This window comes from Ovis aries, chromosome 1 (assembly GCF_016772045.2).
Source record: "Ovis aries strain OAR_USU_Benz2616 breed Rambouillet chromosome 1, ARS-UI_Ramb_v3.0, whole genome shotgun sequence".
In the NCBI taxonomy this organism is placed as follows: Eukaryota; Metazoa; Chordata; class Mammalia; order Artiodactyla; family Bovidae; genus Ovis; species Ovis aries.
In genome coordinates this window covers 175,976,680-175,989,198 of record NC_056054.1, presented here as the reverse complement: position 1 = coordinate 175,989,198, position 12,519 = coordinate 175,976,680, and positions in this window count along the sequence as shown.

Below are 12,519 nucleotides of genomic sequence, written 5' to 3'. Positions count from 1 at the left end.
AGTTTCAGCCTCAGCATCAGTCCTTTCAATAAACATCCAGGACTGATCTCATTTAGGATGGACTGGTTGGATCTCCTTGAAGACGAAGTGACTCTCAAAATCTTCTCCAGCACCACAGTTCAAAAGCATCAATTCTTTGGAGCTCAGCTTTCTTCACCATCCAACTCTCACATCCATACATGACCATTGGAAAAACCATAGCCTTGACTAGACGAACCTTTGTTGACAAAGTAATATCTCTGCTTTTTAATATGCTATCTAGGTTGGTCATAACTTTCCTTCCAAGGAGTGTCTTTTAATTTCATGGCTGCAGTCACCATCTGCAGTGATTTTGGAGCCCCCAAAAATAGAAGTCTGACACTGTTTCCACTGTTTCCCCATCTATTTCCCATGAAGTGATGGGACCAGATGCCATGATCTTCATTTTCTGAATGTTGACTTTAAGCCAACTTTTCCACTCTCCTCTTTCACTTTCATCAAGAGCTGGAATCAAAATTGCCAGGAAAAATATCAATAACCTCATATATGCGGATGACACCACCTTTATGGCAGAAAGTGAAGAGGAACTAAAGAGCTTCTTGATGAAATTCAAAGAGGAGAGTGAAAATATGGCTTAAAACTCAACATTCAGAAAACTAATATCATGGCATCTGGTCCCACCACTTCATGGCAAATATATGGGAAACAGTGGAAACAGTGACAGACATTATGTTTTTTGGGCTCCCAAATCACTGTAGGTGGTGACTGCAGCCATGAAATTAAAAGATGCTTACTCCTTAAAAGAAAAGCTCTGACCAATCTAGACAGCATATTAAAAATCAGAGACATTACTTTGCCAAAAAAGGTCCATCTAGTCAAGGCTATGGTTTTCCAGTAGTCATGTATGGATGTGAGAGTTGGACTATAAAGAAAGCGGAGCACCAAAGAATTGATGCTTTTGAACTGTGGTGTTGGAGAAGACTCTTGAGAGTGTCTTGGACTGCAAGGAGATCCAACCAGTGCATCATAAAGGAGATCAATCCTGAATATTCATTGGAAGGACTGATGCTGAAGCTGAAACTCCAATCTTTGACCACCTGATGAGAACTTACTCATTGGAAAAGACTCTGATGCTGGAAAACATTGAAGACAGGAGGAGATGGGACGACAGAGAATGAGATGGTTGGATGGCAATACCAACTCAGTGGAAAAGAGTTTGAATAAACTCCAGAATTTGGTGATTGACAGGGAGGCCTGCCATGCTGCAAAGAGTTGGACTCGATTGTCTGATTCAACTGAACTGAATTGTGAAGTGAGTGAGTCGTTCAGTCCTGTCCGACTCTTTGCAACCCCATGGACTGTAGCCTACCAAGTTCCTCCATCCATGGGATTTTCAAGGCAAGAGTAATGGAGTGCATTGCCATTTCCTTCTCCAAGGGATCTTCCCAACCCAGGAATTGAACCCACGTCTCCTGCCTTGTAGGCAGACACTTTTACCATCTGAGCCACCAGCGAAGCTAAGCTAAATAATTAAAAGAGAGGACACAAATTCTGAATGTTAGTAATGAAAAAGAGTTCATCACTAAAGGCCCTATAGATGTTAAAAGATAATAAAATAATACTGTGAAAACCTCTATTCCCACAAGTATCATAACCTAGAGAAAAATGAATACTACCTTAAAAGATACAAACTGCTAAAACTCATACAAGGAAAAATAGATTATTCAATTCAGTTCAGTTCAGTCGCTGAGTCATGTCCGACTCTTTGAGACCCCATGAATCGCACCACGCCAGGCCTCCCTGTCCATCACCAACTCCGGGAATCACTCAGACTCATGTCCATCGAATTGGTGATGCCAGCCAGCCATCTCATCCTCTGTCGTCCCCTTTTCCTCCTGCCCCCAATCCCTTTCAACATCAGAGTCCTTTCCAATGAGTCAACTCTTCACATGAGGTGGCCAAAGTACTGGACTTTCAGCTTTAGTATCATTCCTTCCAAAGAAATCCCAGGGCTGGTCTCCTTCAGAATGGACTGGTTGGATCTCCTTGCAGACCAAGGGACTCTCAAGAGTCTTCTCCAACACCACAGTTCAAATGCATCAATTCTTCGGCACTCAGCTTTCTTGACAGTCCAACTCTCACATCCATGCATGACCACAGGAAAAACCACAGTCTTGACTACACGGACCTTTGTTGGCAAAGTAATGTCTTTGCTTTTGAACATGCTGTCTAGGTTGGTCATAACTTTTCTTCCAAGGAGTAAGCGTCTTTTAATTTCATGGCTGTAGTCACCATCTGCAGTGATTTTGGAGCCCCCAAAAATAAAGTCTGACACTGTTTCCACTCTTTCCCCATCTATTTCCTATGAAGTAATAGGACCAGATGCCATGATCTTAGTTTTCTGAATGTTGACTTTAAGCCAACTTTTCCACTCTCCACTTTCACTTTCATCAAGAGGCTTTTAGTTCTTCACTTTCTGCCATAAAGGTGGTGTCATCTGCATATCTGAGGTTACTGATATTTCTCCCAGAAATCTTGATTCCAGCTTGTGCTTCTTCCAGCCCAGCATTTCTCATGATGTACACCGCATAGAAGTTAAATAAGCAGGGTGACAATAAACAGCCTCAACGTACTCCTTTTCCTATTTGGAACCAGTCTGTTGTTCCATGTCCAGTTCTAACTGTTGCTTCCTGACCTGCATATAGGTTTCTCAAGAGGTAGGTCAGGTGGTCTGGCATTCCCATCTCTTTCAGAATTTTCCATAGTTTATTGTAATCCACACAGTCAAAGGCTTTGGCATAGTCAATTTGTGTAGTCTATCTATTAAGACAAATTGAATTAATAATATTCCAAAATGGTAGAGCACAGGTCTTTATGTTTTTACTGGAATAGTCTATCAAGCTTACGAGGAAGGAAATGATACCAGTTTGTCAGATTAAAATATTTATGACTTGTTCTTTACAAGGATTAGAGTACAGAAAGCACCCAGATATCAATACCTGTCATATGCACAATAATAGCTATCAAATATTACTTTAAAAATGTTCATACTTAAATAATTTGGAAATAACCCAGGAGAAGAAATTTATAAACAGTTAAATTTTATTTTATATTCATTTTAAACGATAAAATTAAAAAAAAGATTATGTGATTTGTTCTTTTCCTTAAAATATAGAGATTGTAAAAAAAAAAAAAATCAGGTTATAAATACATAAGAGCATCCAAATGGTTCTGCAGCAATAGAGCGGCCAGGAAAATATCATCTTCATGTAATTTAGAAGAGAAAAATTAAATTACACTTATCTCAATTTTTTATAGAAGATAGATCCTAATTTTTAAAATAGGGATTAACTGTAAGTGCTTTGTGTTCATAAGTAGTTTTAAAATATCGCTATTTTCCGTTTAGTTGCTAAGTCATGTCTGATTCTTAGTGATTCTTAGTCATGGACTGTAGCCTGCCAAGCTCCTCCATCCATCGGATGTCCCAGGCAAGAATACTGTAATGGGTTGCCATTTCCTCCTCCAGAGGATTTTCCTGACCCAGGGATCAAACCTGCATCTCCTGCTTGCCAGGTGGATTTTCTACTCCTGAGCTACCAGGGCAGACTAACTGTATTTGGTATATTAGAGAAAGAGAGAGTTAGTCACCCAGTCTTGTCCGACGCTTGAAGTGTAGCCCACCAAGCGCCTCTGTCCATGGAATTCTCCAGGCAAGAATACTGGAGTGGGTTGCCATTCCCTTCTTCAGGGGATCTTCCTGACCCAGGGATCGAATCCAGGTCTCTGCATTAAAATTTTGAGGCTATTTATGTCTTATATGTTTAGTTCAGTTGTGGCTGATTTGGTACATTACAAATGAAAGATTATATTTTCGACTTTAATTTCTCATAGATTCAGAGTGCATGTTTCTTGTTAGAAATGACTTAAAGGTAATTAGTTTAGCCAGCCTAGACACAAACAATTTACTAGGCAGGCAGAACTTTTAAATCTTTGTGGATACATGATTTGGTGCATCATTTTCCAGTCAGAATATATAAAGTAGTTTTATATTGGCTCTGATGCATCCTTTGGTGACTCAATTCAGATTTGATTTATATAGTGCAGTAATATTGAGAATACATTTTTAGAAAACATGTTATCTTTTCACACATGCATTCTACTAGCACAGTATAAAATAAATAAGCAACATTATCATTCTGAGGGTTTAATAGGAATTATAAACATACATAGGACCTCAGTAGAAATAAAATATTTGATGCTCATGATATCTTAAATAACTTACACTTTTAATCTCAGGAAAAATGTAGATTCAACAGGTTGTCTTAGACATACACTTACATCCATGGGTTTTAACTTTTCTTTCTAAACTGAACTCATCCATCCCAATTTAATTCTTTATTAGCTTTTTAGTAGGTAACGCAAATGTAATAAATAAAACAAAGTGTCAGCATGTTGAAATAATCCTTCTTCATTGTTTTAAATAATTAGTACTTCTTGGTAATCAATATGAAGTGGACACATAGTTTTTATGGGGGGATACACTTAAATTATTTTTATTAGATAATCTAATAGATATATCATTTGCTATTTTACAGATAGCATCTGAAGACTGTTGCTAGTTGCTAGATTTGCCTTTCAGTGCTATGGCATCAGTATCCCAGCAGGGCACAATGGGACACAGCCATGTGACTAATCACAATGGATTTTATGTCCTCGGGGTTGCAGTACCAAAACTGATCTTTCTTTAAACTAAAGAGTTTGAGTCCTGACAAGCACCTGTGAGGTTTTTCTGCTTCATCTTACTCCTATCTCTATTACTATACTGCAGTTTTATATAGAGCAGGAAAATAAGATTGTCAGTTTAAAAACAAGCTTCAATGATGTGGAGAATAGACGGAAATGGCAATCCACTCCAGTATTCTTGCCTGGAAAATCTCATGGACAGAAGAGCCTGGCAAGCTACATTCTATGGGGTCGCAAAGAGTCAGACATAACTGAGCAACTAACACTTTCTACGCTTTCTACTTTCTTGAATACATATACATATACACTCAATACGTATATTCATATATACCAAGCTCCTTCCTAACCTCAAGTTTTTACTTACTCAGACAAAATATTTGTATATAAGAAAATGTTTATATTAATAACCTGGGAAACTGTCAATAGTGGTGATAAGAATTCAAAATAAAAAAGAAATCTATCCTTATTTCTTATTTTGCTTTCTATGACACAAGATAAGATATTGACATGAACAGAAATCAATGTTGGAAGCAGAAACACTCTAAGGAAAGGGAATTTAGATTACTTATAGGGTTCTATTTTCTTTAAAAAATTTTATCACTTAAAAAGCAGTAAAAGTTTACATAGGAGATGGATGGGCAGTTAAGTTAAAGAGCAGTGGTTCAAAGCTTGAAAAAATGTTAAGACTAAAACACACTATTTGATTGAATACTAGCTCTTGTTACTCAGGAGTCTGCCAAAAGTTTGAATCTTATCCAAAGCAGTCTATTACATTCTTTCATTTTAAAACCCTCAAAGCAAGAGAGACATAAAATAAACATGTATCGTTTAAAAACTGAAAAGAAACTATTAATTTGGAACAAATGTCCAACTCATGTGATTAAATAAAGCCATAAAAAAAGAACCTAGTGACAGCTTATAGGTGTTATAATTTTACCTCCCAGAATAAAACTGTTTTTTAGTCTTTTGTTGAGTACTTAAAGTTTCCAGACTTAAGAAAAAATTTCCTTTCAAACTTTGAACATTAAATTTACTCAAAGTATGTTCATTTAATATATATCAAATTAAAATGAAGATCTATAATGTAAGTGCTAAAACAGTAGTTTTGACTTTTCTCAACAGAATTTCAGAAAATATATTCCAGTGACCAACGAAAAGAAAAGAAATTATATAAGCTTATTTTCAATTCATTTTTTTAAGAGACAAAGACTGAGATTTGAATGTGGAGGTGCTTTATATATTTTACAGTAAATCGTAAGGCTATCTTCTAGACAGGTAATATATGTAATATTTTCAATCGTGTTTTACCTAGTTACCTTGCTTAGATTTCTATAATTTGTTCTACTAGTCTAAAATTGACTTTAGTACTTTCTATGTTTCAAAATTACGTGGTTTAAATCACTATATAAAGAAGATTTAGTGGTATGATAAATGAGGTTACAATATCAAGGTGAAAGTGATGTTTCTATTTTAAAATCATCTTTATTTAAAAATAAATATTTAGAATAATCAGAAAATGAATAGAAGACAAAAGAAGAAAAATGCCCACAATATTCACCCCGCGATAAATACTTTTAACACATTCATATAAATCTTTCCAAAGAAAAATGTGTTCTAGATATAAACCTGTTTAAATGATTTCAATATATTTCAGTGGAGGCATTTCAATTGGGAGAGTTAAAGCTACTGCAATTGGACTTCCCTGGTGGCTCAGATAGTAAAGAATCTGCCTGTAGTGCAGGAGACTTGGTTCAATCCCTGAGTTGGGAAGATCCCCTGGGGAAGGAAATGGCAACCCACTCTAGTATTCTTGCCTGGAGAATCCCATGGATAGAGGAGCCTGGCGGGCTACAGCCCATTGGGGTTGCAAAGAGTTGGACACGACTGAGAGAGCAACACACAAAGTGCAATTATTATTTAGGTCTCTGATTTTCTTTTCATATTAAGGTACTTTAAGTAAAATAGGTGGAGGTTTCTGATGATATTAGAGACTCAGCACATTGAAGGTAAACAATAGGTTATGAAGTAAATAGATATACCAATGTTTATATTATAAATCACATTTGACTTTGGGATACAGGAGAGGTACTGGGATGGCCTTTCAGTTAGACAGTTAGGGTATTTCACATAAATCTAACCTGGATGTGAAAGAAGTCCACGTCAAAAATATGAATCAAATAACAGGTAACTCACTGAACAATCACTCTGTGCCGTGTGCATAGGATCAATTCTATGAATGAGATGATTATAATTACATGAATTTTAGAGGTGAGGAATGAGATGCACAGAAAGAATAAAAACATCCAGAGGCAAACATAAGTATGTGACAGAGCTAAGTGTTGGTCACACATACCCAACATCAGAGCTTACCTCCTTAACCATCAGTATTACTGACTCACAATTACAGCTGAGGATTCTAGGTGCTAATAACGGTAGATTTTTTATTCTACTGTTTAAAAGAGCCCCACTTTGGGGCTCTGAGATGAATTTTGGGCCATCTGGAGTTACCTAATATAATTATTTAGAAGTAAAACTTAACAACTATTGGTGCAACTAGAGTAAGGGGACTGAGGGCATCATCACATTTATCAACAGATACCAGCTGCCAGTATAACCATTTAGAATTAAGATATTAAGGCAAAATAATTTTAGGGCAGCAATGGAGGTGCAGACATAGAATATAGATTTGGGGACCCAGAGAGGGAAGGAGAAGTTGGGATAAATTGGAAGAGTAGCACTGAAACAAATACATTACTGTGTGAAAAATTAGATAGCCAGTGAGAATTTACTGTATGACACAGGGGGCTCAAATCCCGTGCTCTATGACAACGTAGAGGGGTGGGATGGGGTAGGAGGTGGAAGGGAAGTTTAAGTGGGAGGGGACATGCATATATACCTATGGCTGATTCACGTTGATATATGGACTTCTCTCGTAGCTCAGTTGGTAAAGAATCTGCCCGCAATGCAGAGGACTTGGATTTGATTCCTGGGTCGAGGAAGCCTGGGAAGAATTTCTCGGTTGGGAAGATCCCCTGAAAAAGGAAATGGCAACCCACTCCAGTATTCTTGCCTGGAGAATCCCCATGTACAGAGGACCCTGATGGGCTACAGTCCATGGGGTTGCGAGAGTCAGACATGACTTAGCAACTAAACCATGGCTAATTCATGTTAATATATGGCAGAAACCAACACGATATTGTAAACAAACTATCCTCCAATTAAAAATAAATAAATCACTTTTTTTAGAAAAACACAACGTGAAAGAAATAGTCAAAAATTCAGTTTGCTGTGTAAATTAAAATGTTTCAGTTTCACTGCAGAACTTCTAAATATGCCAAACACACACAAATACACAAACTATATGCACAGTCAGTTACAGGAAGAAAACAATGAGTTCAAGTTACCACACAGGTGTTTCATGGGTGCCAGGGAAATGGGGTCGAATTGATTTGGCAAATGCAGAAGGAACTTTTGTAAGTCTGAATTCCAATACAATGATTCTCAATTATAAGGTGGGTTTAAAATGTATCATGAACAAGATATCACCATAAATAAGTTATGATCCTGGTTAATGTGGCCATAGTTAGCACTGGTAGTCTTTTACTCCTCCCAGGTGTAAAAACTTTCTCTATCAGGTGATTCTGCTGCTGCTGCTGCTAAGTCGCTTCAGTCATTTCTGACTCTGTGCGACCCCATAGACGGCAGCCCACCAGGCTCCCCCGTCCCTGGGATTCTCCAGGCAAGAACACTGGAGTGGGTTGCCATTTTCTTCTGCGTGAAAGTGAAAAGTGAAAGTGAAGTCACTCAGTCGTGTCTGACTCTTTGCGACCCCATGGGCTGCAGCCTACCAGGCTCCTCCATCCATGGGATTTTCCAGGCAAGAGTACTGGAGTGGTTTGCCATTGCCTTCTCTAATCAGATGATTCTAGTGGGCATGAATCTGTGAGAAATTCCATCCCTGAGAAAGTGTTACAAAGCATTCAGGTGTCTCATATCTATCAGCTCCTCTTCCTTGATACTCTCATCAAACATACCATGAGATGAAATAGAGAGTAGAAAATAGCCAGCCCCCTGTTTACACTTAGTAGCTCATAGTTATGTAAAGTTAACTGCACAACAGCATAGGATGGGCTTCGCCTAGTCCTACCAAAAGTCTTCACTATTTTCAGTGAGTCCTGGGTGAAAACAAGCAACCAGAAGCTTTGCTCATGGTCCAGTGGTTAAGAATCTAATCTGTCTTGAAATGCGAGGCACGCCAGTTCAGTCCCTGGTTCAAGAAGATACCACATACTCCAGAACAACTAAGCCTGTGGATCACTAGTAAGCCCACATGCTGCAACTACTGAAACCCACACACCTAGCTCCACAACAAGAGAAAGCAACTCAGTGAAAAGCCCACACACCACAATGAAGAGCAGCCCTGTTCACTGCAACTAGGGAATGACCATGTGCAACAATAAAGACCCGCCATGGCCAAAAACATAAAAAATATGTCTGGTCTTGTGGCAATACAAGGTGCCCTATTGCTCTCTTACATTTATAGTTCTAGTAGTCAGAGTAGAATAAATAAATATTAGAGTGGCTCCATTTCATAAAAGAACCTGTGTTTGTCTGGTATACTTACTTGGCCCACAGGTTACACATTCATATACATACTTAAATAATTTGTATATACATATATGTGTATAAATATATATATACACACACACACACTCACTCACTTGTATTTATTTTCAGCCCAATTCACAAAAAGGAAAATGAATAAAATATAGATAGATTTTAATCTTGTGACAGCATCTAATCCATACCTGTATCCAGGCAATGCAGCAGTCAAAACTACAGAAATACATGAACATTCATCTGATTTCTGAAAGATGCAATGGAATCAATTTCCTACAGAAGGAACATCCTAAGAATCAAAGGAGTGACTGCTGTGCAAGAGCCCCTGGAGACTGCTGCTGTGGAGTCTGACACAGTTCTAATTTGGTTTCCTTCCAAAGGAGGCATTCTAATCTTTTCTTCAAATAATTGAGCAAAGCAATTATGCAGTCTCTAGAAAAGCATTAATGTGCCCACAGAGGACATCTCAAAATATTTTCTCATCATTCCATAATTTATTGATTTTAGAAAACAGTCCATTCCTTTTTAAATGACCTACATTTTATCAATTCATGAAAACTGCCTAGTTAACCACTTCTTAGATACAAAGTGAAAGAAGCTTGTGTGTGCTTCCTGGTCCTGTATCAGTGATTTCACCACTTATTTACTCCAAAGCATTATAGTAAATATTGGTTTAAACTTTACAATTTATTTCAATCAGCTCGCATTTTATAATGCATTTTAGATTATTTATAATGAGCCTGCTCAGTTGATTAGTTGCAATAATCCCCAGAGATACTCTACTTTGAGAGTGTGAAAGACTCACCCTTAAGTGACTATAAAATGACAGTGATGAATAAATTGGGAAAGGGGAACATCCATCAAGTGAGCAGTGGTTATAAGAGCTTGGAAGCTGTATATTCTGAAAGTTGAATACAAATAAAAAGAAATAGGGGCTTAGGAAAAACAAAAAATAACATTCAAAGCCAAATAAAAAGGGGGCATTAATACTTGAAATCATGAGCAAAAATCCACAGTGGAGAAAGCTTGGGTATTTTCAGCATAGGAACATTGCAGGTAAACGTCAAGAATAGAATGGGATGTTTTTCTCTTTCTGCTCAGCATAACAAATGTATCACATTCATTTGACCTTTGGGAGCCATTTTTTAAAGGTTCTTTTTATAAAAACTATTTTCCTAACTACTCTTTTTTAGAAGAAAGGAAGAAATGATCAATACTTCAGTTTATTAGATCAAATCTCCATAAATATTTTAGCCTGTATAGTTTCAGCAGTATTTTGCTAATTCTAGATCTCTCCTTATTGTTTTAATACACAGATAATATACAATCATTATAGAAAAGTAGAAGATATAAAGAATGAAAACAAAAGTTAATGAAACTTAGTTAATTTGGAAACCCCAAATTAAGATATAACCACTATTAACACGCTAGTTTCTATTTTTCTATAACAAAATGAACTTAGAATGAGATTCAACACCCATGTTATCTGATCTCATTGGGGGTATGGAAAAGAAGAATTGAGTTTGTCTGACCCATTGAGACTGCACTGTTGCTGCACTCAGGGAACATGCACTGCTGCCACACTCTTGCATGACTGGGGTTGAAGCCAAAAGATCAGGATGCAATTCTGTGAAAGAGAAGGCTTTACCTTTTGGTGAAATGGACTGTTTCACTGTCAATCATCCTGAGATAATTCTAATAAACTTCTCCTTCCCCCAATGGGTAGAGTGGGGCAGTAAGAGGACTCAGAGGATAGGATTTAGATCAGAGTATGTAAAATTTTCTTTTCTCTTTGAAAAACTTTGATAAATATCAGATATTTCTGCTTTCAAACTCTAATAATATAATTTATATAAAGCACTATGCATTTGATTTTGTATTTTTAAATTACTTAAAATATCTGTACCAAATCAGTAAAATCTATGAAATATTTCTCTTTAAAAAGTTTTTATTGGAATATAGTTATTTTACCATGTTGTATTAGTTTCTGCTCTACAACAAAGTGAATCAGCTATACTTATACATATATCCCCTCTTTTTTGGATTTCCTTCCCGTTTAGGTGATTACAGGTCATTGGGTAGAGTTCCCTGTGCTATATAGTAGGTTCTCAATAATCATCTATTTTATATATACTAGTATATATATGGGAGAAGGCAATGGCAACCCACTCCAGTACTCTTGCCTGGAAAATCCCATGGACAGAGGAGCCTGGTAGGCTGCAGTCCATGGGGTCCCTAAGAGTCGGGCATGACTGAGCGACTTCACTTTCACTTTTTACTTTCATGCATTGGAGAAGGAAATGGCAACCCACTCCAGTGTTCTTGCCTGGAGAATCCCAGGGACAGAGGAGCCTAGTGGGCTGCTGCCTACGGGGTCCGACACGAGTGAAGTGACTTAGCGGTATATATATGTCAATTGCACTATGAAATATTTTTTAAAAACAGCTTACCACTTTATCTCTCTGAACTGCTCAAAGTATTAGTTATATTATGATCATTACTTTTTAAGATCCATAATTCTTGCACTGTGCTTTGTAAACATATTAATAATTCCTTAAGATGGAGAAGAAAATTAAATTACATATAGTTATTATCATAATAAAATAGAAAATGATTACTAACATTTTAAAAAATTTCTCTGAAATGATACAATGCAAATGATTACCAACAATTTTTTAAAAATTTTACTGAAGTACTTATTTTCTATAAAATAAAGATCAAAATTGACTCAATATTTAATAATCAGACAAGTCAGCATAATTAAAATATGCTACTGATATTAAAGATATATTTACCAAATAAAAAAGATTCACTTTTATAGAATAATTCTTTCAAAATCTAATAAAATAATTTCCAAGCTATAAAAATGTTTTAGAGCATAAAATATGTGGTATGCTTCACAATTCACTTTAGGAATCTAGTAAAATGAATCTAATGCATTTATCTGATAAAAAAATTCTGAGAAGTTTACTCAAAGACTACTGATAGGTGCATGAATGCAAGCATGAATAACAATAGCATTCAAATTAAATAATACACCATACTGAGTGAAGTAAGTCAAATAAAAAAAGACAAATACATCATGTCACTTAAAAAAGCTACAAATGAGTTTATTTACAAAACAGAAGTAGAGTCAGTTCAGTTCAGTCGCTCAGTCACGTCCAACTCTTTGCAGCA